General features: G+C 35.6%; 1 non-coding gene across 1 annotated transcript; it reads left to right on the top strand.

Moving 5' to 3' along the window:
* Positions 1–21,153: 21,153 nt before the first annotated feature.
* On the top strand, positions 21,154–21,260 carry LOC128296211 (small nucleolar RNA R71). Its single transcript, XR_008286760.1, has one exon. It is a non-coding gene; the product is annotated as a small nucleolar RNA R71 (small nucleolar RNA).
* The last annotated feature ends 6,336 nt before the right edge of the window (positions 21,261–27,596 follow it).

Here is a 27,596-nt window from a genome sequence, read left to right on the forward strand (position 1 = left end):
TTGCACTATTTTTAGTGTATTTTCAAAGTTACACTACTGCAGTAACTCAAATCTGTCAAGGCTAAGTTACTCATTCATGATCATTGTTCACAAAATTAATACAACATCATTTCATCCATCATGGTAAGAACACATATTATGCATCATAGATCATCACATATCAAGGCATTCTCATAGGCTTAATATACATACTTGCACAACTCGTAACATAACTCAAGTGTATACTCACCAATGACTTACCTCATTGGGACCATCATCAACTCTTTCCTTGGATTACCCATTGAACACTTGGACTACTAATTAGATACTCGGAAATGCCTTTGCACATAAGTGCCTCAATTGTAGCTAAAGTTATCTCATATCTCATGACATTTCAATGCTCACTCTCGAGCTAGTCATCTAGACTCATAATTCCTAGTGACATGTCACTCGTATCCTATTCTATTCCTAAGGTTCAAACGAGATTTTTCCTTGTCTATTAAGGCTTTGTCTTATCATATTTCTATTAATCACATACACTTAATATCTGTATAATTAATGTAATGATAACATTTAAATACATGTATAGCATGGTATTGTTTACATACAAACTTACTTCGATACCACAAAGGTGAAAAGGACATAATCATCCCTTAATCAATTTCTTTCCGTTCTAGGTCCAAATCTCGATTTCCTTGATCTATAATATCACATTTAGCCTACCAATCAGTCACAATATTCATATGGGTCTAAAAATCATATTTTTACAAATTTTCATTTTGACCCCTAGACTTTTGCATATTTGCACTTTTTCCCCAATGCTCGTAAAATAATTTTTATCACATTTCTTTACTCCTTGAGTCTAGATGAACCATTTTCATAACTATAGCAACTCATAATTTCAACTATTTTACACATTACAACTCATTTTACAACTTAGTAATCTAGCCCTTTTTTTAAGGTGTTTTCATGCAATTTCTTTCACAAAAGTTGTTTATTAGACAACTAGGACTCATAATCTTCCATAAAAACACAGCAAATAACACATTTACTTTCATAGCAAAACCCTAGGCTCTTCATCATTTTGCAAAATAGTCCCCTGTTTTGAAAGCTCATGCTTTAGGGGTTCCAAAAATGTAAAAATCATCAAGCAAAGACATTAAAATCACATACAAGCAAGGGAAATATGTTGCTGAAATTTTCTACCTTCAAAACCCTTTCTTTGCTGCATATTTCAGTGAAGGAGCAGAGAAAAATGATAGCTTTTTGTTTTTGATTTGTTAATAATAAAACTAGTCAAAATTGGTGATCAAATTTCACCTAATTTTGACTTTTCAACAATTTTGTCTCCCATGGCCTGCCATCACACTTTAAATGGCCTAATTTCACTTTAAAGACCCCCAATTTAAGATACAAGGCAATTTAACACCTTTAGGTATTAAAACACAACTTTTACCTTTTACGCAATTTAGTCCTTTTTCGAAATTGGACTAGAAATTGCTAAAATTAACTTACCAAAATTTACATGCACTTATAAAATTATATTATAACACATAAAATAATACTAAAATAATTTTCTCTGGCCTCAAAATAGTGGTCCCGAAACCACTGTTCCGACTAGGCCCAAAATCAGGCTGTTACATATACATGGCATGGTTTTATTAAAATTTTAATGGTTTTAAAGGGTTAATTTAGTCATTTGGTAATTAAAAAGAAAACTAAATGGCAAAAGATGAGAAAATTGTTGTCATCTTCATCTTTTGCTAAATTGAACACTTAAAAACACCATTAGAGAAAGGGGGATATAAGGCCAAGCTAACATTGAGCGCATGGTAATTAAGCATAAATGTGAATTGTGGATTGAATTGGATGTTTGAGGTTAATCGAAGTACTTAATTGAATATAATTATCTATTTAGATCAAGATAAACCATTACGGATCTAGATCGGGGAAAAGCAAAAGCCTCGGATTAGTTCAACTTCATTTCTATGCCCTTAGTCGTCAAGGTATGTTCGTATAATGGTTATCATATTATGTTATTCAAATGTATTTTATTATGTATTCATAATGTAATTAAATGATGTATATCCAAATCAATGGTATGATGATTATTGAGTTTCTGTTGAACCTTAGGAATTTGTAGGATACAAATGAGATGTCACCAGGGATTTCATGTTTTGGGTGCTGGTCTTGAATGTCCTATCGATGGATGAGGTCCTACATTTGTTACAGATACTCCACAGCTCATGTGAGCAGCATCATGTAGCTTACATTTTGACCCACAACTTGTTAGAGCAGGCCCATTTCATAGTTTGTGTGAGAAATGATGTAAAAGAAAGGTTAGGGTTATGTAAAGGCACACTTTATGTGAACTTTCTCGAGTATCCGATGAAATTCTAGATTGTTCAACGGGTAGAAAAAATAAATGGAAAGGGTAAGTGCTCAAATGTAATGTATCATGAATCTATGAGAAGGAATGGTGATCTAAATGATATGAATACATTTGCAAAATTCTTGTTATGGATGAATTCATTTGAACCATGTACAAACACACTAACTTGTGTTTTGATGATGATGTATAGGCTTGTGCCAAGCTTGTGGTTTAGGTTATAATGTGCTTATACTTTATGTTTTGTAAATGAATGGTAAGTTATGTTTTATTTTGTATGAACTTACTAAGCATTATGTGCTTACTTAGTTTTTTTCCAATATTTTATAGATTATCAAAAACTCGATCGGTTTGGAAGCTCGTCGGAGATTCATCACAATATCCAGTATAAATATCGGTAGTTTTTGAATGTTTTGGCCAACGTTATAATGGCATGTATAGGTTGAATTGTAATGTCATTTTTTTTGAATGCTTAGTTCGTGAATTGGCTTGTATAAGTTATGGATGTTCTCTTGGTTTGGTACCATTTGATACCTTGCTAGATGGTGTCATTTTGATTAACTTATGATGCATGTTTGGGATGACTTCTATGGTATATTTGAAATGGTATGATTATGGTCAAGTATGGTATGTTTTGGAAAGTATTGAACTATATATTGATGGTTGAAATTAGGTAAAGTTGACATGTTTAGGTAAATTTTGATGATTGCATTTGAGGTGCCTTGAATGGCATATTGGTTAGTTGATTTAGAACTCTTGAAATGGTCATTATAGGTTTGTTTTGATAAGATTTTGATGCATTGATTATGTGTAGAAAAGGCCTAAAGGTTTATGCATGAAATGGTATTGGGAATGGTATTTTAGGTGAATTTTATGTCGACACGGCCTGAGACAAAGGTGTGTGACTCAGTCGTGTATGGCACACAGCCTGGCGGCACGACTGTTGTCATCTGAGGGTTTATTTATATACAAGTCAGTGAGCTACACGACCTATCATACGAGTATGTGGGGAAACTCAGAGAGTTACACTGTCTGGCACACAGGCATGTGACACGATTGTGTGACCCTAATCAGAGAGTTACATAACTGGGGACACGGGCTGGAACACAGCTGTGTGTTCGTAGTTTGAAGGTTACATGGCCTGAGACACAGGCATGTGTCTCCTCACACGGCCATGTGAACCCTGTTTCCAAATTTTTGTGAATTTTCCCTGTTTCCAAATTTTTGTGAATTTTTCTTAGACTTTTCAAATGATTTCAAATTGGTCCCTATTTGTTTCTAAAGTATTCTTAGGGCCTCGAAGACTCGATTTAGGGATGATATGTATATGTATGATTGGATTATGATATTTTTTTAATAATGTATGTCATTTATGTTTATATGTTCTATTTGTACAATATTGCTCCAAAACTCTAATCCAATGATAGATACAGGTTAAGGGTGTTATATTTAGTGGTATCAGAGATACTATTTAGTCAGTTCTCGGACTAAATGTAGCTTGTATGGAGTCCAAAAATACATGCCATTGTATAACCTGTAATAGTGTGATAAATCCTAACTCAAATTGAACTATGTTTTCATATAGATATAATGTTGTCCAACCGAGTCAATTCTGATGAGGTTGAAAGTAATGCGTAAGCCTCTATTCACATGGTAGCTTCTAGTGGTAGTAGGCCCATATCAGAGGGTCCGGAAGGAGAGGCTAAAGGAGCCTTCTTTCAGATAATGTCCGAATGGTTTTTAGAGTTCGTACAAATGAACCCAATGACTTAATGACCTCCACCCCCACCTGTACCCCAACCGGTCCCCGTAGTTCCTCAAGGTTTGGAAGCAATACGAGTAAGTAAGCCTCCAGTTGATAAAATTTGAAAGTATGGGGCTGAAGAGTTCCGTGGTACAACTGAAGATGATCTAGAGAGAGCCAAGTTCTAGTTAGAAAACACGATAGAGTTTTTAATGAATTATCATATGCGCTAGTTGAATGCTTGAAATGTGTTGTTTCTCTGTTGAAATCAGCTTATTAGTGGTGGAACACCTTGACCACGGTAGCACTAAGGGATCGTGTAATTTGGGAATTCTTCCAGACAGAGTTCAAAAAGAAATATGTAAGTCAGAGGTTCCTTGACAAGAAACGCAAAGAATTTCTAGAGTTGAAACAGTGCCGAATGACAATGGTCGAGTATGACAGAATTTTTTCAACTTAACAAATATGCCTTGGAATGTGTACCAATATAGGTTGCTATGTACGCTCGGTTTGAAGATGGTCTAAATGAGGGTATCAAGTTGTTCGTTAGGATTCTTGAGTTAAAAGAATTCGTGGTTTTAGTTGACAGAGTGCACAAGGCTGAGGAACTTAGCAAGCAAAAAGAAAAGCCAATTCTGAGGCTCGTGACTCGAGAAAATGGAATATGGAAAAATCATTCTCATAGCTGAACTAATAATAACCAAAATGAAGATCGATCTTTAAGAATACTGTCAAAAAAATCATCAATGTGTGGTAATGGATACTTATTCTTGATCTTTGAGAAAAACCAAAATGACTTTTTTGAGCTGCCGATAGTCGATATGTAGCCCCATGGATCCGTCTTTTTTCTTAACAACACAAGAGCACCCCAAGAGAAAAGTTGGGCCAAGCAAAGCCCCTATCTACGAACTCTTGCAACTGAGCTTTCAACTCTTTCAATTCTGTAGGTGCCATTCTATATAACGCTACCACTATCAATGATGTTCCCTGCATTAATTCAATAGCAAACTCAACTTATCTGATTGGCGATAACCCTGATAATTCTTCTGGAAATACATCTTTATACTCACATACAACTGGAACCGATTCTAGCTTCAATTCTGAAATTCTGGAATCAAATATATATGCGAGATATGCTTCCAACCTTTTCTAACATATTTCTGTGCTGACCCAATTGAAATAACATTAGATGCACCATCCAGTCTATTTGATTCAATTCAAAGATTTTCACCGTTTTGACATTTTAGCACAATATGCTTTCTTATATACACATCCTCATAAAGCAAACCATAATAACACATATATATACATAATATGTGGTCGAATATATATTTTACAATTGCCAAATATGAAAACACATACATTTCATTTACAAAATCACCTATACATTTCATTTGGCCAATTATAGATTTTCCTATACATATATACTCTCATTTATGTCATGAATACATAAGTAAACCGAATGTATACTTTCACATATGCATACATATAACTCACATTAGCACGTAACATTTATATCATTAATTCGAACATTCCACTTGCCATAATTTCATAATTTAGTATGAATACATACCTGATCCTTTTAAATCGATTTTTCATGCGTCAGAAAATAGCATTACATAACATTTTTATCACATATCTTTCATCCAATTTACCTTCATTTCAAATAAGTAAACCACATTCACATACTTGATCACTTTAGCTCATTAACACATTTGATTACTTTTACCGTTGTTCACATAAAATTTGCTAGGCATAAAGCCTAGTGTAATACACCGGCACAGAGCCTGCTAGGCAATAAGCCTGATATAATACACCGGCGTATAAAGCCTACTAGGCAATAAGCCTGATATAATACACTGGTACAAAGCCTGCTAGGCAATAAGCCTGATTTAATACACCGGCACAAAGCCTACTAGGCAATAAGCCTGATTTAATACACGGGTACAAAGCCTGCTAGGCAATAAGCCTGATTTAAAACACTGGCACAAAGCCTGCTTGGCAATAAGCCTGAGATAATACACCGGCACAAAGCCTACTAGGCAATAAAGCCCGAATATCACTGATACAAAGTCGGTCTTACATATAATTCATATTTCAGAAATCCTAATTATTTCTTAATGTTCATATTAAGCTTTTCAAACATCATATCTCAATTGAATCGAACTTGTTCCCAAATCTCATAAACATTTATACATTCGACTATAACTAATGAAAATTCACACAATTAAATTCAGCATATAAAGATCATATACATTCAAATTTTAAAACGTTTATTGCTTATAGACTTACCTCGGACAACGATAATCGAAACGAGACGACTAATCGACCACTTTGATTTTCCCCCCGATCCAAATCCGAATTCCACTTTTGCCAATCTAATTAATATCAAAATTAACTCACTTATTCAACATTTCATTAAATTTTATCTAAGGACACATAATCTGGGCATTTTGCATTTTATCCCCTAACATTTCACATTTTTACAAGTTAGTCCCTATTTCAAAATAACACAAATTACTCAAAATTTCATCAAACCCATGTTAGGCCGAATTTATCTTAGGTCTCTAGCAACCCATTTCTTTTATTTATTTCACTTTTTGACCCCTCAATTTACAAATTTCTAAATTTAGTCCTTAATACACATTTTTATCAAAAATCACTTAATTAAACATGAAAATCAAACATCAAAGATTTATTATTCATCATCAAACAACAATTTCATCACATAATAAACAATTGAAAATCTCAAATTCTTCATTAAATCCAAAAATTAAGGCATGGGTTTACTAGTACTCGAAGCAACTATCTCAAAAACGTAAAAATTATCAAAAAGCGAGTAAAACACATACCCGAATTAAGCTTCCAAAGGTGCCGAATATTCAAAGCTTCCAAACTCATCTTTTTCTTTTCACATTCAACTATGGAGAAAGATGATAGCATAAAAAGACAAAAAACATGGCTTTTGATTTATTAAATTAAACTTTTTTTTAACATATTACCATTTTACCATTAAAATAAATTCATATTTACACAAATGCCAAACCAAATATCATCCACTATCTTATAAATGGGCTATTTACCATTTAAGGCCATCATATTAAAAAGCCAAGACCAATTGACACCTTTAACTAATAGCATGCAACTTTTACGTTTTACGCGATTTAGTCCTTTTTATTAAATCAAGCACACAACGATAAAATTTTCGTATGAAAATTTCACACATATCAATTCACATACTTTAAACACAAAAAATAATATTAAAATATTTTTCTAACTCAGATTCGTGGTCCCCAAACCACTATTCTTACTAGGGTCTAAATCGGGCTGTTACATAACCAGACCATATCCAGAATCACATCAAATTCATCAAAGGGTAGTAACAATAAATGAACCAAAAAGTTGCAACCCTGAATCATCAAAGGATAGCTCTAACAGACTTTATCAACTAACACATACTGGCCTAGGGGTTCGTTACTTTAACGACAAACTCAGTAGACTTAAAAGGCAATTTCTTATCTGACACTAAAGTTATGCATACATATGAGTACGTTGACGCTGGGTCCATCAAAGCATTAACATTAGTATCAAATATAGAAAATGTACCAATGATCAGAATAGAATCTTTCATCCCACTATGACTATTTCTCGCATTTCCAGTGTTCTAGGGTGGTCTACCTCTCGTAGTTGTATTACTCGGTTAAGTAGTCTGAGCTTTTTCTTTATCTAACCTTTTCAGAAAATCTTTGAGATAATGTTCATATGAACCACATTTAAAACATGACCCGTCTTTCAATCTGCATTCACTGAAGTGTTGTCTATTACATTTTTGACATTCAGGCTTGTTGTTTCTGACACTGCCCACACTCACTATAGACGTAGCCTTAAGCTTCAAGCTCGAATGTTGTTTTCCTCTATCTTTCCCAGAATACCCCACCGAAGCTGATGAACAACTGTGAAATTCTTTCGACTCTTTCGATGGCGATTGGTATGATTTTCCCATAGATCTCTTTCCTGAATCATGAGCCTCAGAATCAACTTTTCTCTTTACTTTACTCAATTCTTCGACTTTGTATAATCTGTCAACCAAAACTACAAAATTTTTCAATTCAAGGATCCTGACCAACAGCTCGATATCTTCGTTTAACCCATCCTTAAATCAAGTACACATAGCAACCTCTGTCGAAATACATTCTTGGGCATACTTACTAAGTCGAACTAATTCTCTCTTGTATTCAGCTACGTCATATGGCCTTGTCTCAGTTTAAGGAATTCTTTATGTTTCTTATCTAAGAATCTCTGACTCACATACTTCTTTCAAAATTTAGTTTGAAAGAATTCCAAGGCTACCTAATCTCTCGGTAAAACTGGTAAAACTGTAACTAAGGTGTTCCACTACTGATAAGCTAAATCTTTCAACAATGATACAACATATTTCAAGCATTCCAACGGTGTACACAACAATTCATCAAAAACCCTAATGGTGTTTTCTAACTAGAATTCAGCTCTTTCAGGATCATCTTTGGCTTTACCTCTGAACTCTTTAGCCCCACACTCTCGTTCGTATTGGTTCTAAACCCTGAGGAACTACAGGGACCGGTTGAGGTGTAGGTGGGGGTAGAGGTCATTGAGACATTGAGTTTATTCACACGAACTCAGAGAACCATTCAGACATCATCTAGAAGAAAGCTTCTATAGACTCTCCTCCCTGGTCCTCAGATACGGGTCTACTACCACTAGACACTACTCTGTGAACAGAGGCTTGTGCATTACTTTCGACTTCATCCGAATCAGCTCGGTTGGATGACATATTATCTATATGAAAACATAATTCAATTTGAGTCAGGAGTTATCACACTATCACAAGTTATATAATGACATGTATTTCTAGACTCATAAATTCTGTGTTTAGCCTGAGAACAGACTAAACCGTAGCTCTAATACCACTAAATGTAACACTACTAACCCGTATCTGTCACCAAATTAAGGTTATAGAGCATTACCGTACAAACGAAACATTAAAACATACAAATTATACATTATTGAAAACACGATATAAAACATTCATTGACATACATATTGTCCCTAAATCGAGCCCTTAGGGCCCTAAAAATACTTTACAAGCAATTCGGGACTAATTTAGAAACATTTGGAAAGTTCAAGAAAAAGGTAGAAAAATTTTACTGCAGGGGTCACACAGTTGTGTAACAATCAAAATAGGGACACACGGCCGTGTCCCAGCCCATGTCCTTACCCGTCTAACTCTCTTAGTAGGACCACATGGCTGTGTGACATGACCGTGTTGCCAAGCCGTGTGTGAGTCACACACCTATGTCTTAGGATGTGTGGACATGAATTTGGTCAAAAACAAGTCATGTCCTACACTAACTCATACTTACATTTATAGGCCTTTTTTTGTACATAAACAAGACTTCAAACCTTACCAAAACATGCATATAATGATCATTTCAATAGCCTTAAATCAATCAACCAATATGCCATTTCAAGGCACCTCACAAGAAAACATCAAAGCTTACCTACACATACATATTTATTCACATTTCCATCATCAAACATAATTCAACTTCTAACAAATCATGCTACAAATATGACCATAAACCCTTCATCACAAACATACCATTTGAGTCATACCATTCATGCATCATAAGTACCCAAAATGACATAATGTGGCAGGCATCATAAGGTATCAATCCAAACAACTTATACATGTCAAAATCATCAACTAACATTCAACTGAATACCATTACATGTCCACCTATATATGCCATTATAACCTTGACCAAAACATCAAAAACTATCAATATTTATGCTGGATAGTATGATATAACTTCGAGGAGCTTCCAAACCAATCGAGCTTCTGATAATCTATAAAACATAGGAAAGAAAACTACGTAAGCACATAATGCTTAGTAAGTTTGTAACACCCCTAACCCATATTCGTCGCTGGAATAAGGTTACGGAGCATTATCGTAAAACCATAACTTAAAAACATACATTTCCAATCATTTCATTAAACATATCAAAGTCCATTCATACACATGCATATCGTCCCTTAATCGAGCCTTCAAGGCCCAAGAAACACATTACAAACAATTCGGGATGAAATTAGAAACATTTAGAACTTTATAGAAAAGATAGAAAATTTCATACTGCAGGGGTCACACGACCATGTGGCCAAGCTGTGTGACTCACACAACCATATCCCAACCCATGTCTGTGCCCATTTAACTCTTTAACTTGGGTCACAGGGCCAAGTCATACTCCTGTGTGCCATGCCGTGTGGAACGACGGAAAAATGTGCAAGTGTACACAATCGCAGCAAGTAATAAAGCGACAAGTAATGTCGAGTTATCGTACCCACATGGACTATAAAAGAATTATTTATGAAATTAATTGTAAAACACTTTGGTGAGGTAAAAATAATTTGGTTTTAAAAGATGGTAAAAACTATTTAAAAACTAAGTAAATAATTAAAATAAAACAAAGGAGTTCTAATGCACGATTTCAAATAAGATTTAATCAAGGTAACATACTTGTGTTGGATTAATTATATTCCTTTAACTTAGAATAATTAAACTCATGTTTATATTGTTACGGATAAATTCACGGTAACTCCGTAATTGGCTAACTTCTGAACATACTCACATACAAAAATCCATTCATCTCTTGACATATTCCTATGTCAATTCAATCGACTAAACAGTTCTAATAAGCAAACATGTTATTGCACATACATACTCATTAAATTGAACTAATCTCTTGCACATCCCTATGTCAATTCAAACTATTAATTAAATCTAATAAGCATATAAAAGACTATGTGAGGTAACAAGGCATCCCTACCTTGGAACAATTTAATCACAATAATCTTGCAAGTTATGCAAGGCAATAATATCGCCATATACATTGCTAATTTAACCTTCAGCTACCTTAGAAGAATAAACATGCACTGATTAAGTATTGTTTCAATTAATTATAATTTCAATCCGTTTAAATAATTAATTCATTATTTATTTAACAATTATATTTCAAAAATAACTTAGGCATGATTTTTCTTAACCAAGCAAGTTACTGAGGCCTTTAACATCATAAACATCATTTAAACAATTCAAGTAGGCAGAATATAATCAACTCAATACAAACTTAATTTTAAGCTAAATTGATTAAAATAACCATTTCAATAGCATAAATATTCATAAACATGTCCGTCAAAACAACAACAAAAATTAAAGAGATAGGGAACAATAAGCAAATCCGGTGTTTCTCTGTGGCTTGACTAGTTGCTCCGTTCTTCGTTCTTCATTGCCCTTGGCTATCAAGGTGGCTTATGAACACTTAATTGCTGCTCTAAAATGGCTGATAAGAGCCTCTTTCCCAAGAGAAGAAATCAGCACTTGAACAATAAGGGATATGGGATGGAAAAAGTGAGAGAAAAGTGAGAGAGGAGAAGGGAGAATGAGAGAATGTTGTGGAATAAGGGATGGTTTGAATGATCAGCAAGGGGTGGATTTTATATCTCATTGTGGCTTCTAAAAATAGCAAATTCCAACAGCCAAAGATTCCCCCTATGGCCGGCCATCTACTTGGCAAGAGTTGAGACTTTCAACTTTGCTAAAAATGGCTTGGGGCAAATCTACAAAGCCACAATTAAAGGTGGGATTTGAATGCAAATTAGAAGTCTTTCGAGGGCCTTTTTGCAAGAATATTTAATCAGATAAAATGCTGATTTGGGTCAACATATGGACTATTCTGGGCTGCCCAATTAGTGGCTGGTTCGGTTCATTCAATATGGTTCGACTAGTGCGGTTCAACTAGATTCTTTCTCCATAATTAATTAAAAATAATTTATTTAACCCAAATTAAATGGGGAATAAATTAATATTAATTAAATTATGAATTAATACACATTTCTGGACCGTCTTAGGCTAGAAATTCATGTACCTTGATACTTCAAATTGCTTCTCGGTTTTGTGCTTTTAGCAGTGTCAACCGAGCCAATTTTCGCCCTTTGCACGAATCTGTCAAAATAGTCAAAATTAATCAAAATTGAGCATAAAATTAACTAAATTTACCATGTTCATATTTTTAACACAATTTAATTATTTTATAATATTTAATTATTTTTCGACAAGAATTTAACCGGATTTGCATGAATTTAAGTAAGAATGGGTATGGAAAAGTGTATAAATTTTTGTGTTTCAACACCCCCAAACTTAACTAATTGCTCGTCACAAGTAATGTACAAATTTTGAAAAGAATTTCTTGGAAACATCCTTCAAAAATTCCTTCAGAACAACATTTTTCCCAAAATTATGAATTTAAAATACTTATGCTCAAAGACAAGAAATCTGATAGTTATGCTACTTAAGTATACATACTGTTCAAATTAAATTCAACAACTTATTATAATAGAAAAATTTAGACTAAATGCTTTTGTAACAAAGGCATGTTAACCCTTACCAATTTGATTTTTATTCCTTTCTTCAAGACTAAGCTGCAATCATTAAGCTTAACTTATGTCTTCATATGTTGATCGTAGCAATTTCTCTCCACTAATGTAGGTAGCATTAGGAATTTGAATCAATAGGTCTTTATCAAGGTTGTAACGTGGCTAGGCTAGGGGTAGGTGAAAGATGGATAAATTTTGGTTTAAAAACCCTAGACTCAACGTCAATCGAACCTTCGAAATTTCTACCTTCGATACACTAACTTGACTTTCATATGCTCTTTTGTACATCTCTTTCAAATACATGTGCCCTCTTTCTTCTTCTTCTTTTAGCTAACATGAGCACTTACTTTGTATATTGCAATTCTCGAGCAACTTATACTTATTTTTCACGCCCCCAAACTTATTTTTGAAGTACATTTTGAATATTACTGAGTCTAGTGTTTGGGACAATTTTAAGATCATTAAGCGAAAAGTAATGGCTAATCATTGCAAGGGTTGAAACAAAATTAGGCCATATAGTCTCAAAGTTGTGTTTCAAAGGATAAAATTTTACCATGGAGGACTTGAAAGGCTCAAACAGTCCAAACAATAGTTGCCTAAATCATTTCCAACGTTCCATGCTCCCTAGGATTTCGCCTCAAGAAACTAGTAAATCAATTCTAAAGACTTAAACTTTCATGCATACCTAACTTTCCTAAAGAACTAAAAAAAATTATGGTACGAATTTGCATGCTTTATTAAAAATACATTCATGTCATTATTAAGCTAACATAATAATTTACTGAAATAATAGAACTTTATTCATACTCAAATTGAGCATACTTAACAAAATTCGAATTTTTGAACAAAAAAATATCCTAATCATAATTAAAAGAAAAATTTATTCTGAGTGGAAATAATTCAATTTTTCGGTCCCCCTAACTTAAAATGAGCAATATCCTCATTGTTTAAAGTGAATAGATACTATACACCAGGTAGGATTTTAGAAAAGAGGAAGTGAGTCAATTTGACTGCTTAAGTACCAAGCTCTTTCTAAATCCCATCCTAGACATGTATATATCTATTGCCACATGTTATACTTTGTGACTTGCTCACATTAGTGATTTTCCTCTCTTTTTTTATTATGCAAAAAAAAAATCCTAATTAAACTTAATCCTAAAAATAGTCTAAGAACAAAAATAAAGTCAAGTCAAGATCCCTCCCTTTTATTTATTTGCAGATCCTTCTGTTCTGGGCTCATTTTTTGCTCCATCATTATTGCCTTTGCACAAATCGCTTCGCTCCTTCTTTGATAATGGACTCTATGGCTCAAATATGATATCTGGAAACTCAGGCACAAAAATAAACGGGTCATTGTATATTTTCTTAAAAGCACTTCTCATCGAGTAATCCCTTATTTTTTTAGTATCTCCAGTCAGCTTGTTGCTGCCATTGCATATGTTGCATTAAGTCCATCAATTTTGATAGCTCATCTCGAAGGCCTGGGCTAGGCAATTGAGATCTAAACATTGAAGTTTTAACATCAGGTTTAGCTTCTGGCTCCACTAATTCTACCTTATTAGGGACTTCAAATGATTGCATTATGGGATCTTCTTCATCATCAGGGTCCTCCGGTTCCTTACTTACTTCAACTTGTTGCTGTAGAACTGAGTCTCTAACTACTCAGTAAAGGTCCCAATCCATGATTGTGCCTTGGCTATACCCTATCTTCCTTACATTCGCAAGAATTTCAGCTTTCAAGCATAAAATTGTTATTGTAAAGGGGAAGTGAGCAGGGCCAGAGCGTTTAACAACACAATTCTGTATTTCCCTTAAGATGATCTTCCCCACATCAATGGTCTTAGTAGTTAGGATCGAGTACAATAAGACCATTTACTCTAATGAGATTGTAGTCCCATGTGAGCTAGGCATAAGGCTGAATCAGATGAAGTAAAACCATACCTTCGCGAGTGGCGTCAAATATTCTCTTCGACAAGTGTGGATTCCTTGTTTTGACACAGTCCATGTAGAACCCTGAACTGTCAGTTCCTCGAGAATTTCTTGCAAATTTTCAGGCTTGATATTGCTCATTAATATGGAATATTCATCGTTTTCGAAATCAAGAAATTCAAAGAACTCATTAATAGCATTTGAATTTATCGGTACCATGATTCCACGAGCTAGAACTTTTGTCATCTCGCTTGAAGTTAAATTCGCATAGAACTCACGAACTAGCTCCTCGTCCACACTAGGTCTCTTTTCACAAAATAGCTCCCAATTGAGAATTTTAGCAACTTGATGAATACTTGCCATAAAGTCTCTGTAGTTGCTTTCTTCTAATGTAAAGCCTTTCTCTGGATGCATCTGTTGATTTTTGAAGATACTTTCCTATATCACTCTGGCTTCTTCACAATGGAACTTGTTTTGTGTTTCATCAATTTGAGCGAAAGCACGAGTTCTCTTGCAAGGCATGTTTAACCTGATCATAAGATGGAAGAATTATTTTCTCAAAAAATTTAATAAAAAGTATTAATAATTCAATGAATTAAAAATTTAACTAATTGAATAAAATTAAAAATTAAGAAAAAACTAGGTCTTACCACATTTTGTGTAGAAATAAATAATAATAATAATAATAATAATAATAATAATAATAATAATAATAATAATAATAATGAAGGAAAAGATGGCAATTTAAAAGGAGGGTTGGAGGGTTTGTGGCTTAGGATGGATGAATGAAGAATGTCGCACAAACAGCTAGGGCGTGCGGCCGTGGAACGTATGGGAGCAGTGATGCGTAGCAGGGCTGGAAACAGGCATTGACACGAGCATTCGAAAGCAGGTAGCAATTGGGCGCGCACAGGATGGTGCGAAAGGTAGGTATAGCATGCGGGATGAAGGCCTGGCACGAGCTGAGGCTGGTGCAGCAAGCGGGCGATGGAGCTGGACGTGCTTACGGCTTGCTAGGCCATGAAGTTTGTGCTGCTAACCGAGTGGCTGCTGGGCAAAGGGTTTCGGCACTTTGGTGTTTTAGTGCTTTGGGTTTTGAATGATAGATGAATGGGAAGATGGGTGGAATTCATAAAGGGAAAAATAGGAATTAGAGTAGAATTCTTAAAACAATTTAATTAATAAAAATTCTAAGTTCTAATCCTATACAAAGATAACAACAATTAATAATTAGATATATGCATATTAAATTATTAATTGCTATTTAATTTTTAAACACAGATAAAATATGATTAAGACTAATCCTAATTCTATGCTAAATTGATAAAGATTACTATATAAATTATAATAGATATAATTATATATTAAAGATTATCATCTTATTATTATTATTATTATTAAAACTTATCAAATAAAATATGATTAAATTAACACTAATCCTAAAATTGATAAAAATTAATATATATTATAATGGATATAATTATATATTAAAATTATCATTTTTTATTAAACTAAAATATTTATTCTAGAGACCTTTTGAAAATATTTACAAAAGAAGCATCTAGTTTTTTATTATTTATGAAAAGAGCAACCAAATTTTAAAAATGATTCAATTAAGTCCCTAGACTTAATGAAAATTTGGAATTGAGTTGCAATTTAAGACTTGGATCAAAATTGACCCTTTTTTTTGAAAAATAAAAAATTGAAATTTCTATTTACGGAATAATTTTTCAAAAAATTATGTTAAAATCAATTCCCAGGAAAGATTGGAGGGGTCACAAGCGGTCCCGCTTAAGTTCCAATCTCATAGACAAAATTTATTTAAACATACTAATCTCAAACATATACCCTAAATCATTTATTAGAAAGGAAAATAAGAAAATTTTAAACATCCGATAAAATGAACAAAATTTCATTCCGTTAAATCTTATCTCCCCAATAGTGTCTCAGGCGTTGAGCATTAACTTGAAAATTATCTCCTTTACCTTGGAGCTCGACAACTCCATATGGATAGACGCAATGAATCGTAAATGGACCGGACCAACGTAATTTTAGCTTACCTAGAAAGAACTTTAGTCTGGAATTAAATAACAAGACTCGCTGACCTGCTTCAAATTTACGAACTCGAATGTGCTTGTCATGCCATTTCTTAAGTCTCTCATTGAGTAATTTGGCATTTTCGTAGGAGAACATCTAGAGTTCATCTAGCTCAGCTAGTTGGAGCATCCGTTTCTCTTTAGCAAGCTTAGGATCCAAATTGAGTTGTCAAAGAGCCTAATAAGCCTTGTGCTCTAACTCTAAGGGTAGATGACATGCTTTCCCAAAGACCAACCTGTAGGGTAACATCCCTAAAGGTGTCTTGTATGCTTCTCTGTAAGCCCATAAAGCATCATCCAGCCTTTTGGACCAATCTCATCGGTTTGGGCAAACTACCTTCTCAAGTATGCTTGTGATCTCCTTATTTGCCAATTCAACTTGCCCATTCGTCTACAGATGGTAAGCTGTTGCAACCTTGTGTTTCACTCCGTGCTTGTCTAATAACCATTTTAACCACTTGTTCATGAAGCGGGACCCTTCATCATTAATGATAGCTCTTGGGGTTCCAAACCTTGTGAACACGTGTTTCTGCAAGAACTTAATTACAACCCTAGCATCGTTTGTTGGATGAGCTTCAGCCTCAACCCGCTTGGACACATAGTCCACTGCTACCAATATATACTTGTGACCAAAAGAAGAAGGGAAAGGATCAAGAAAGTCAATATCCCATACATCGAACAATTCTACCTCAATGATGTTTGTTCGAGGCATCTCATTTCTGTTGATGACATTTTTGACCCTTTGACATCAGTCACAGCTCTTTACGTACGCATATGCATCCTTGAATAGTGTTGGCCAAAAGAATTTGGCTGGTGATACCTTGGCCGTCGTACGAGTACCTCCAAAGTGTCCCCCACTCAGAGCTGAGTGAAAATGGCATGAAATCTTTTGTACTTCATCTCCTGCCACGCATCTCCTAATCATCTGATTTGCACACCTTTTAAACAAATATGGCTCTTCCCAGAAATAGTACTTCATATCATGAAGAAACTTTATCCTTTGTTGATAATTCTTATCAATTGGCATCAAACCACAAGCTAAATAGTTAGCAATATTAGCAAACCAAGGGGTATTGTGCACATGACTTACCTTCACTATGTGTTCATCTAGAAACGTTTCCTGAATTGGTATAATAGGAGAATTCCCTCTTGCGGCTCCAATCTAGACAAGTGATCTACTACTTGGTTTTTTACCCCCTTTCATTTTTGAATTTCTAGATCGAACTCTTGAAGTAGAAGTGCCCATCGGATTAGTCTCGGCTTAGCGTCTTTCTTGGCAAGCAAATACTTAATTCCCCAGTGGTCCGTATAGACAATTACTTTGGTCCTACAAGATAAGATTGAAACTTGTCAAAAGCAAATACAATAGCAAGTAACTCTTTTTTCTATTACTGTATAGTTTAGTTGAGCTCCCATAAGAGTCCGGCTTGCATAGTAGATGGGATGAAAAACTTTTTTCCTTCGCTGGCCCATGACAGCTCCTATCGCGAAGTCGTTTGTTTCACAGATTAATTCAAATAGAAAATCCCAGTCTGGTGTGACGATTATGGGTGTCGTAACTAATCAACTCTTCAAATCCTTGAAAGCTCTTAAGCATTCATCATCGAACTTGAACATCATGTCCTTCTACAATAATTTGCATAAGGGTTTAGCAATTTTGGAGAAGTCCTTGATAAATCTTCAATCAAAACCAGCATGGCCCAAAATGCTCCTAACACCCTTTATAGATGTTAGAGGTGGGAGCTTCTCAATAATATCTACCTTTGCTTTGTCTACCTCGATTCCATGTCTTGTTATCCAATGCCTTAGAACAATTCCTTCTCGTACCATGAAATGGCACTTCTCCCAGTTAAGTACGAGGTTCGTTTCTTTGCATCGTCTTAGTACCTTAGCTAGATTGGCTAAGCAATCATCGTAAGTATCTCTAAATACTGAAAAGTCATCCATAAAAACTACCAAGTACTTCTCAACCATGTCAGTAAAAATAGACATCATACATCTTTGAAATGTACCAGGTGCATTACATAAACCAAATGGCATGCGTCTAAATGAAAAGGTGAACATTAACTTGTGTTGATCTTTTGGTGCTACTGTAATCTGATTATACCATGAGTATCCATCGAAAAAATAGTAATAGTCTCACCCCGCGAGTCTATCCAGCATTTGGTCCAAGAATGGCAAAGGAAACTGGTCTTTCCTAGTCGCCTTGTTCAGCTTCCGATAATCAACTCGTTATTCTCGTTCTCTATGACTGTGAAACCTCCCTTTTTTGGCACGCACTGGGCCAGACTTACCCACAAACTGTCTGAGATGGGATAAATGATACCCGTATCTAACCACTTAATAATCTCCTTTTTCACTACGTCCTTCATGATGGGGTTTAGTCTTCATTGTTCATCAATCGTCCCTTTTTTGCCATCTTCCAGGATAATCTTGTGCATGCATACAGATGGACTAATACCACAGATATTGGCTATGGTCCATCCGATAGCCTTCTTGAATTATTTGAACACCAAGATGAGTTTCTCTTCTTCCTCAGTAGTTAACTCTGCTGAAACAATCACAGGCAGAGTAGAAGAGTTAATTAAATAAACATATTTCAAATGTAAGGGAAGTACCTTCAGTTCTAATTTAGGTGGCTTTTCGATTGACGCTTTTGGTTGGGCATAATCCTTTTTCTCTAACTTCAAAGATTCAAAGCGGGATTGTGGATTAAATCCCTTTTGATTAGCTTCTAACAAAGCTAAGTATTCATCCTCATCTTCATTATTTGGAGGATCTGATGTCAAAATTTGTTCCAACGGATCCTTAACATAGTTGAGCTCCTTTTCCACTATTAAATTCTCTAAACCGGATACTGTAGAACAATCATCAATTGTGTCAGGAAATAGCATAGACTTAAAAACGTTAAATTTTACCTAATCATCTTGAACACGCATAGTAAGCTCACCCTTCTGCACATCAATAAGGGTCCTTCCGGTTGCTAAGAATGGTCTTCCTAGGATAATTGACACTTCTTTGTCTGCTTCAAAGTCTAGGATAACAAAATCAGCAGGGAAAATAAATTTATCTACTAGTACCAATATGCTCCCGATTTTTCCTTCTAGATGTGCTAAAGATCGATCTGCTAGTTGAAGTGTAACCGTAGTAGGTCTAACTTCACCTATCCCTAACTTTCTAAATATTGACATAGGCATCAAGTTTATACTTGCACCCAAGTCACATAGTGCCTTACCACAATACATTGCTCCAATGTTGCACGGTATGGTAAAACATCTAGGATCCTTCAATTTTGGGGGTAGTTTGTCTTAAAGATATGCACTGCATTCCTTCATCAGAGCTACCATCTAAAATTCTCCAAGTCTTTTTTTTTGATAGGATATCCTTCATGAATTTGACGTAGTTCGGCATTTGTTCAAGTGCTTCAACCAACGGGATATTGATGTGAAGTTGCTTGAGTACATCTAGGAATTTCTTGAATTGAATTTCCTACTTTTTCTTCTGAAGTCTTTGAGGGTAGGGTGGTAGAAGTTTCTTTACTAGAACTGGTTGATTCATTTTCTACGACAATTTTGCATCTAACGGAGTTGTTAGTTGATCAGAATTAGCTAGTTCTGAAATTACCTCGTCGGGCTTTGTAGATTCTGGTTCTTGTGAAACTGGAATTTCAACACTCGGTTGAACTTCCTCTGAGTCTTGAGCATCAACTAGCTCCTTTTCAGCTTCGATAGTATTGGGCTCTACTGTCTTTCCGCTTTTCAATGTTAACGGTTTGCAATGTTCCTTCCCCGAATTTCTTGGATTCTCTGTATCACTAGGTAAAGCACCTTGTGGTCGATTCCTAAGTTTAGTTGCAAGCTGGCCCGTTTGGTTTTCCAAATTCTTCAATGTAGTTGCTTGGCTTTGAATTAAGGCATCATTCTTCGCCATGTAGGCCTTCAGCAGATTCTCTAAGCTATTGGATGGTTCAGCTTGAACTGGGTTCTTAACTTGTTGGGAAAAACTAGGCGGTTGAGTCGGGTTAGATTGGGCGTAGTTGTTACTGGTTCCAGCCCCTTGGTTACTCCAGGAAAAATTCGGGTGGTTTCACCACGATGGGTTATAGAAGATGGATTGCAATCCTTGCCTTCCTCGATTTTGGTTCTGGTTACCCATGTAATATATGGATTCAGGGTTCGATAGACATTCTTCAAACAAATGACCTTCCCCACAATAAGCATAGGCTATACTCTCAAATTGGTAAGGTGGTCGGGCTACAAAAGTGTTAGACCCATTAGTGGTAAGATTCTTAAGCATTGAGAATATTGAAGATAACTAAGATGCAAGTCAAGTGAGAGCGTCCACTTCATGTATTCCAGCGACTTGTCTTCCTGACGCAGCTTGATTGGTTGGCCATTGATAATTGTTATTGGCGATCCTCTCGATGGTTTCGCAAGCCTCATTATAAGACTTAGAAAGGAGAGCACCGTCAGCAGAAGGGTCCACTACCATCCTCGTATTAGCATTGAGACCATTACAAAATGTCTCAAGTTAGATGCAATATGGGATTTCGTGATGAGGGCATTTCTGTAATAGTTCTTTGTATTGTTCCCATGCATCATACAAGGACTCATCATCCATTTGTTGGAAGGCAGTGATCTCATTCCTCAACTTAGCATTCTTGCTAGGCGAAAAATACTTCATGAGAAATCTTTCAGCTAACTCTTTCCATGTAGGAATTAAATTTGGAGGCAATGAATTCAACCAGGCTCAACCTCTGTCCCTTAGTGAATATGGGAATAGCTTCAACAGTAATGCATCTTTGGGTACTCCAGCTAATTTGAAAGAGTCGCTCACCTCCATAAATAGTCTCAGGTGAAGATGAGGATCTTAAGTAAGCATTCCACTGAATTGGCCCACAGTCTGAAACATCTGGTATAATACCCCGAATTTGGGCCAAGAAGTATTAGGCCTTTAATATGGGTCCGTAAGGAGGTTGTATATAAGCATTTAATTGTACAAGGAAATGACACAATTAAATGTCTGCTTTAGTGGTTAATTGCCCTGAGAAGTGTTGGAGAAACCTTGGGTTCAAACTTGGGCTTTAGCAAAAATTTTGGTAATAAGTGAATAAAACCCTAGGTGCTTGGATGAAGGCCTTTTAAATTATTATGGTAAATAAATGACACAAGGAAGCTTGTGGTCTAGTGGTTGTGGCGTCATTAAGGTTGCAAGGGAGCCTGGGTTCAAATCTTGGCTCTTGTAATTTATTTTGGTTTTTCTTTTAAAGGAACCTGGACTTTGGCCTATAGACCTTATATTTAATTGAGGATAAAACATGACACAGAAAGAGCCTATGGTGGAGTGGCAAGGTGGTGTGTTGTGTAACTGTGAGGTCTGAGGTTCAAGTCTTGGGATGCACAATAGAGTATTTATTTTGCTGTTTGAGCTGTGTAGGAGGTGGAGTTGGACTAAAACTCTGTGGTTGAGGTGGTCATAAGAAAATAAGGAATTTTCCTAATGGTTGAAAGTAATCCCACTTCGGGAAGCTAACATGGGAATTGGTGAGAAGCTGGCTTTAAATAGAGATGCAGGATGTGCCAAGGCTAGTGATCATGGACTTTGGCGCGTTCTCATAAACAGGTGTGTATTCACGCCCTTCTTTGTTAGTAATCAGTGAAAGCTAAAAGCCGCCACGAGCATTCTCGTGTGCTGGGACTGTTCTGGGCCTCTGTGGGCCGATTCGGCTTGATGGGGCTGTGGGCCCGCTAACTGTTAGGTGGAAGTAGTTGGGCCAAATAGGCCATATGAATGTGATTGGGCCTGACGGGCCATGTGAACGAGATTGGGCCTAAAGGGGCCATATGAATAAATGTGGATCTGTTAGTGTTTAGTAAAGGGGTTGTGGATCTAGTTTTTGGTAACTACTCAAGCAGACATAAAACTTAAATAATTCATTAATCGTGACCATGGATGTAAAATTGCCGAAATACCCTCGATTTGTAAAATTACCTAAACACCCCGATTTATAAAATTATCGAGATACCCTTGTAGTGTAAAATTACCGGAATACCCTTGTAGTGTAAAAGGACCGACATACCCCGTAGGGTAAAATGACTATTTTGCCCTTGAGGGTAATTGACTGACTTAGACTACGAATTTGACCGACTTGATTATGAATGTATAACTGCGTTTTAATTGACTTTACTGTGGTTATATGACTGATATGCTCTTAATATATGTTTAAAAGACTGTTACTGGGTATGGCTATTCTGCATACACGTGTGATGAAGAGCATGACATACACGACAAATTGCATGGGTTGGGAATTATGGAACAGAGGAACTATATGAGGATCGCATGGTTGCTTGACGACCGTGGATCCATCTATGGCTACTAAACCTAATATTTGATTAGCAGCTTGCTGCAATGAAGGTAGTACCGCAATCGGGCTACCATTGATGTGTATTGGATGGGTGGGTCGATATTTATATCCTCACATGATGTGTACTGGGGGACAGAGTTGGTTGTGTAGTAGTTGGATTATTAGGGTGGGTTGCACAACATTGCATGTATGATATTATTGTGATATTATTGCGATGTGGGCTTTAGCCCAACTGAGGCTAAGATGGGCTAGGCCCAATTGATTTTGTTATAGGCTGTGACCCAAATGATATTGTAACGGGCTTTGGCCACGTATGCTCTGAACTGGACTGTACTATTACTATAATGGGCTCCGGCCCAACTGATTCTAAATTCTATCTATTTACTGACTGTTACTCTTGTAAGGGGATTACACACTGAGTTTTCGTAAACTCACCCGCTTATTAATCGTGTCAGTAATCCCAAATTAGGTGGATCGGTGTCGCAGAGGGACTCAGATATGACCACACAACTGCAAATGTTTTTCTATTTTGTTTATTTAGTTAAGCACTTTGGTTTTTGATTTGGGTTGTATTAAGGCCTCTTTATTTTCTTAACTTTTTATTTGGGAAATTTATTTAGTATGCTTAATATCTGTTAAAAGTAGGGCACGGTTTTCGAAAAGAACAACTGATTTTCAAAATATCACGTTTCTGCAATTGTTTAAAAGTAAGCTTCCGTAGCAAATAAGGTTTTAAGGGAATTAACATTTCACAAGTTTTAAAATGGCTAGAGGTTTTGAGTAGTAAGAAGGGTTTTCAATGAGAACATGGTTTTCGAAAAAAACTTCTATGTGACACGCTAGATTCAGGCCTAACTTTTAGGTCAGGTTTGGGGTGTTACATTTAGTGGTATCAGAGTCAAGTTGCAAAACTCGACTGTGGAATGGGTTTTAAAATTGGATTTTCGAAAGAATTGTTTCAAAAAGGTTGGTAAAGATTTGAAGTATTTGAAATGATTTTCTGAATATTTTCCTGAAAGTGTGGTTACCGAGTCTCCAGCGTCGAATCCGTAAGTTTTCTGTTAGACTGTACTTAAAGTTAGATTTTGTATTTATTCAGTGTATGTTCTGGAAATCAGATTTTTTTTAGTTAGCAACTGTAACACCCCAATCCCGTGACCGTTACCGGAAATCGAATACGAGGTGTTACCGAGCTTACTTCATTTATTTCCCCCTATTTATTTTTTTTTGTTCCAGGCAAGCTGGCTAACTGTATCGTAGTCGCTTTAAAAATCATATCTTGAGTTCTGGAACTCAAAATCCAATTTCATAAATTTTCTCTGAAACTAGACTCATATATCTATATGGGGGAATTTTTGTAGAATTTTTGGTTGGGCCAATTAGTACAGTTTATTCATTAAAGTCTCCCCTGTTTCAAGGTTCGACTACACCGACCTCTATACCTTACGATTTAAATATCTCCCTGTAAAGGGCTTCAATGCCTATGCCGTTTGTCTCTAATGAAACTAGACTCGATAAAAATCTGTACATATAAGGTACGACCTCGAATTATCTTGATAAAATTTACGGTGAATTTCCTAAGTCGAAACAGGGAATCCAGAAATCGCTCTGGCCCTGTTTCACAAGAATTTAATTATCTCCTAACATACAGCTCATATGGTAGTTTCGTTTCTTCCATATGGAAATAGACTCATCAAGATTCGATTACATAATTTATTCATTATTTAATTCCATTTCTACTATTTTAGTGATTTTTCAATCTCACATCACTGCTGCTGTCAAGATCTGTTACTAAAGCAAACTATGCCTATTTCATGATTTTTCCTTGATCTAACTAATAATTCATCATACATATTACAAATTATGACCATGACTAGCCATGCCAAAGGTTAATCATCACCGAGCATCTCCCTACTACAATATTACCAAATCATGAATTTAACACCGAAAATAATCAGCCATGACATATGGCATAATAATCGAGTAGGCCTCAACCAATACTCAACCAAAATCGAATTACCAAGACTTGTGTCCAAACATCATAGAACCAAATCCAACCGAACATTATGCCATTTTCGCATGGCTAAACTTTACATACCAAATTTCAACAAAACATAATAGCCTATACATGCCGAAATGTTCTCCTAGACCAACTAAAAAGAAGATACCAAAAGTTGCTAGCCGGTGTGATGACTTCGATGACGGTCCCGAGTACGCAAAAAGTCGAGTCCAAGAAACCTAAAATAGGTAACAAGCAAACACCGAATGAGTATATAACTTAGTAAGTCATAAGCATTACACTACCATCCATTAATAAAATTTTCACAAGAAGAAACAACGAAATGAGGCTAAGTACTCCATCCATACCGAACTATGCCATAGTTTCTTAGACCTTACGATTCAATCTCATTCCAAGTCCTACATTGACATTTCATACGCTATTCAATAGAGTAATTGAGGCATTTCCATACATCATTTTATTTTCGTTACAATCATACAACTAAACGAACTTTCACCTATTCCACGATGAACCTTATGTACGTGACTTCAATTATAATCATCACATAGGTTCAAAACTTACCACGCTCAACTCCAAATATAAACATAGCACCTATTAGCCATGAACTCAAGGTACTTACCCTTTCCGCTGTCCAAAATCGACTCGTAAGGTCGCACCCTTAATGTAAATAATCTATAGAAAATACATAGTGGGTTCGCACACATAGTGCTTAATAATCAGCCAGCACACTTAGTGCCATATACTTTAAACTCGCACACTTAGTGCCATGCATTTCAAGCTCGCACACTTAGTGCCATGCATTTCAAGCTCGCACACTCAGTGCCAATCTCTCAACCGTGAACACTTATTGCCCGGACACTTAGTGCCGAAAACCAGCCACTCTATACGCTTCACTTCTTTTTTTCACATTCGACAATTTCATCTCTACATACATATACATTTGTATACATTTCACCTCATTAAACACAATTGCATAGGTATTACGATCGTTTAAATCAATACCAAATATATGCTTAATGACTTACCTTGTGTTGGGTAGAACGGTTCCAACTCGGCTATTCGATTACTTTCTCCTTTCCTTTATCTGATTTAGTTCCCCTTTACTCTTGAGCTTAATTTAACAATTAAATTGATTTAATCATTTTGAATACCAAAGAGAAATTCAAGGTACTCAACCCTTATTTTTAATAATAAGACCAACCATACACCTATAATAACATCCAATTCATTAATTATTTTAGCACACGCATGGCACATAAGGTTAACTAAAGCTACATTCACTTATAAGATAGCACCCTTAATGAGCTCATACCATGACTATACCTAACCGAATTCAAATAGAGAATTTAGAACAATTACACATTCTTACTAATGTATAATTCTAGCATGCTTTAATATTTTATACACCTCATTCGGCCCTAACCATTCACTTAACTTATATGTACAAATTCCATCTCAAAATTAAGAGTTGCAACTACAATTAGGTTACAACAATGCCCATCAATGACCGAATGCTTAAGCACAACTATACTAAAAATTTATCCAACATCATTTTAATTTGCCCTTCAGTATTTTTTTTCTAATCATCAAATACAAAGTGATTTACATATATATATTAAACCAACCTTGCTAGCACACAATATTCCTTAACCGAATGTCATAAACCCAAGCCACACATTTTGTTCATTAAGACCCTTCAATGACCCAACCTTCAAGAAAAAGTATATGTACCAAGAGCTTCAAACTACTTGGCCGAATATCAAACCTCCAAACAACCAAACTTAATCCATGGAATGAGTAGAACTTGAACTAATCACCTTATTTATACCTAAATTTCCAAGAATTTCAAAGTGCTTACCTCTTCCTGAGCATCATCCAAGCCGAATCATGAACAAAAGAATTCCTTTCTTCTTCCTCCCTCAAGTCACGGCAATGGAGAAGAAAGATGAGCATTCCTTCATTTTTTTCATTTTTACCTTCTTTTACTAACAATATTTTATCTCCAATAACCCAATTTCTTATTATAATATCTAATTAACATATATATTGCCCATCAACAATCCATCTTGGCCGGCCACTACAAAGGAATTGGGGAATTTGACATGCAAATCCACCCTTGTGTCATCATGCATTAACAAGCCATTTAAAATTAGCCTATCATATTTCACCATGTCTCATATTGATCCCTATTTAATAATTTCTCATGTAATTGGCAAAATTAGAGAATGAAACTTCCACATACTCATGTACACACATAATAAGCATAGAATATAGCAATTAATTATTTTTATGACTCGGTTTTGTGGTCCCAAACCATTTTCCGACTAGGGTCACATTAGGGTCTGTCACAACTCTCCCCACATAAGAAATTTTCGTCCCCGAAAATCTTACCGAAGGAACAATTTTGGATATCGATCCTTCATAGAGTCCTCAAGTTCCCAAGTGGCTTCTTCAATTCGTGTTTATGCCACAACACCTTCACTAATGGGATTTTCTTATTTCGCAACTCTTTTACTTCACGCATCAAAATGCGAATCGGTTCTTCTTCATAACTCAAGTTAGGCTGAATCTCGATCTCGATGGAGTGATTACGTCGACGGTCGAC

This window comes from Gossypium arboreum, chromosome 7 (assembly GCF_025698485.1).
Source record: "Gossypium arboreum isolate Shixiya-1 chromosome 7, ASM2569848v2, whole genome shotgun sequence".
NCBI lineage: Eukaryota > Viridiplantae > Streptophyta > Magnoliopsida > Malvales > Malvaceae > Gossypium > Gossypium arboreum.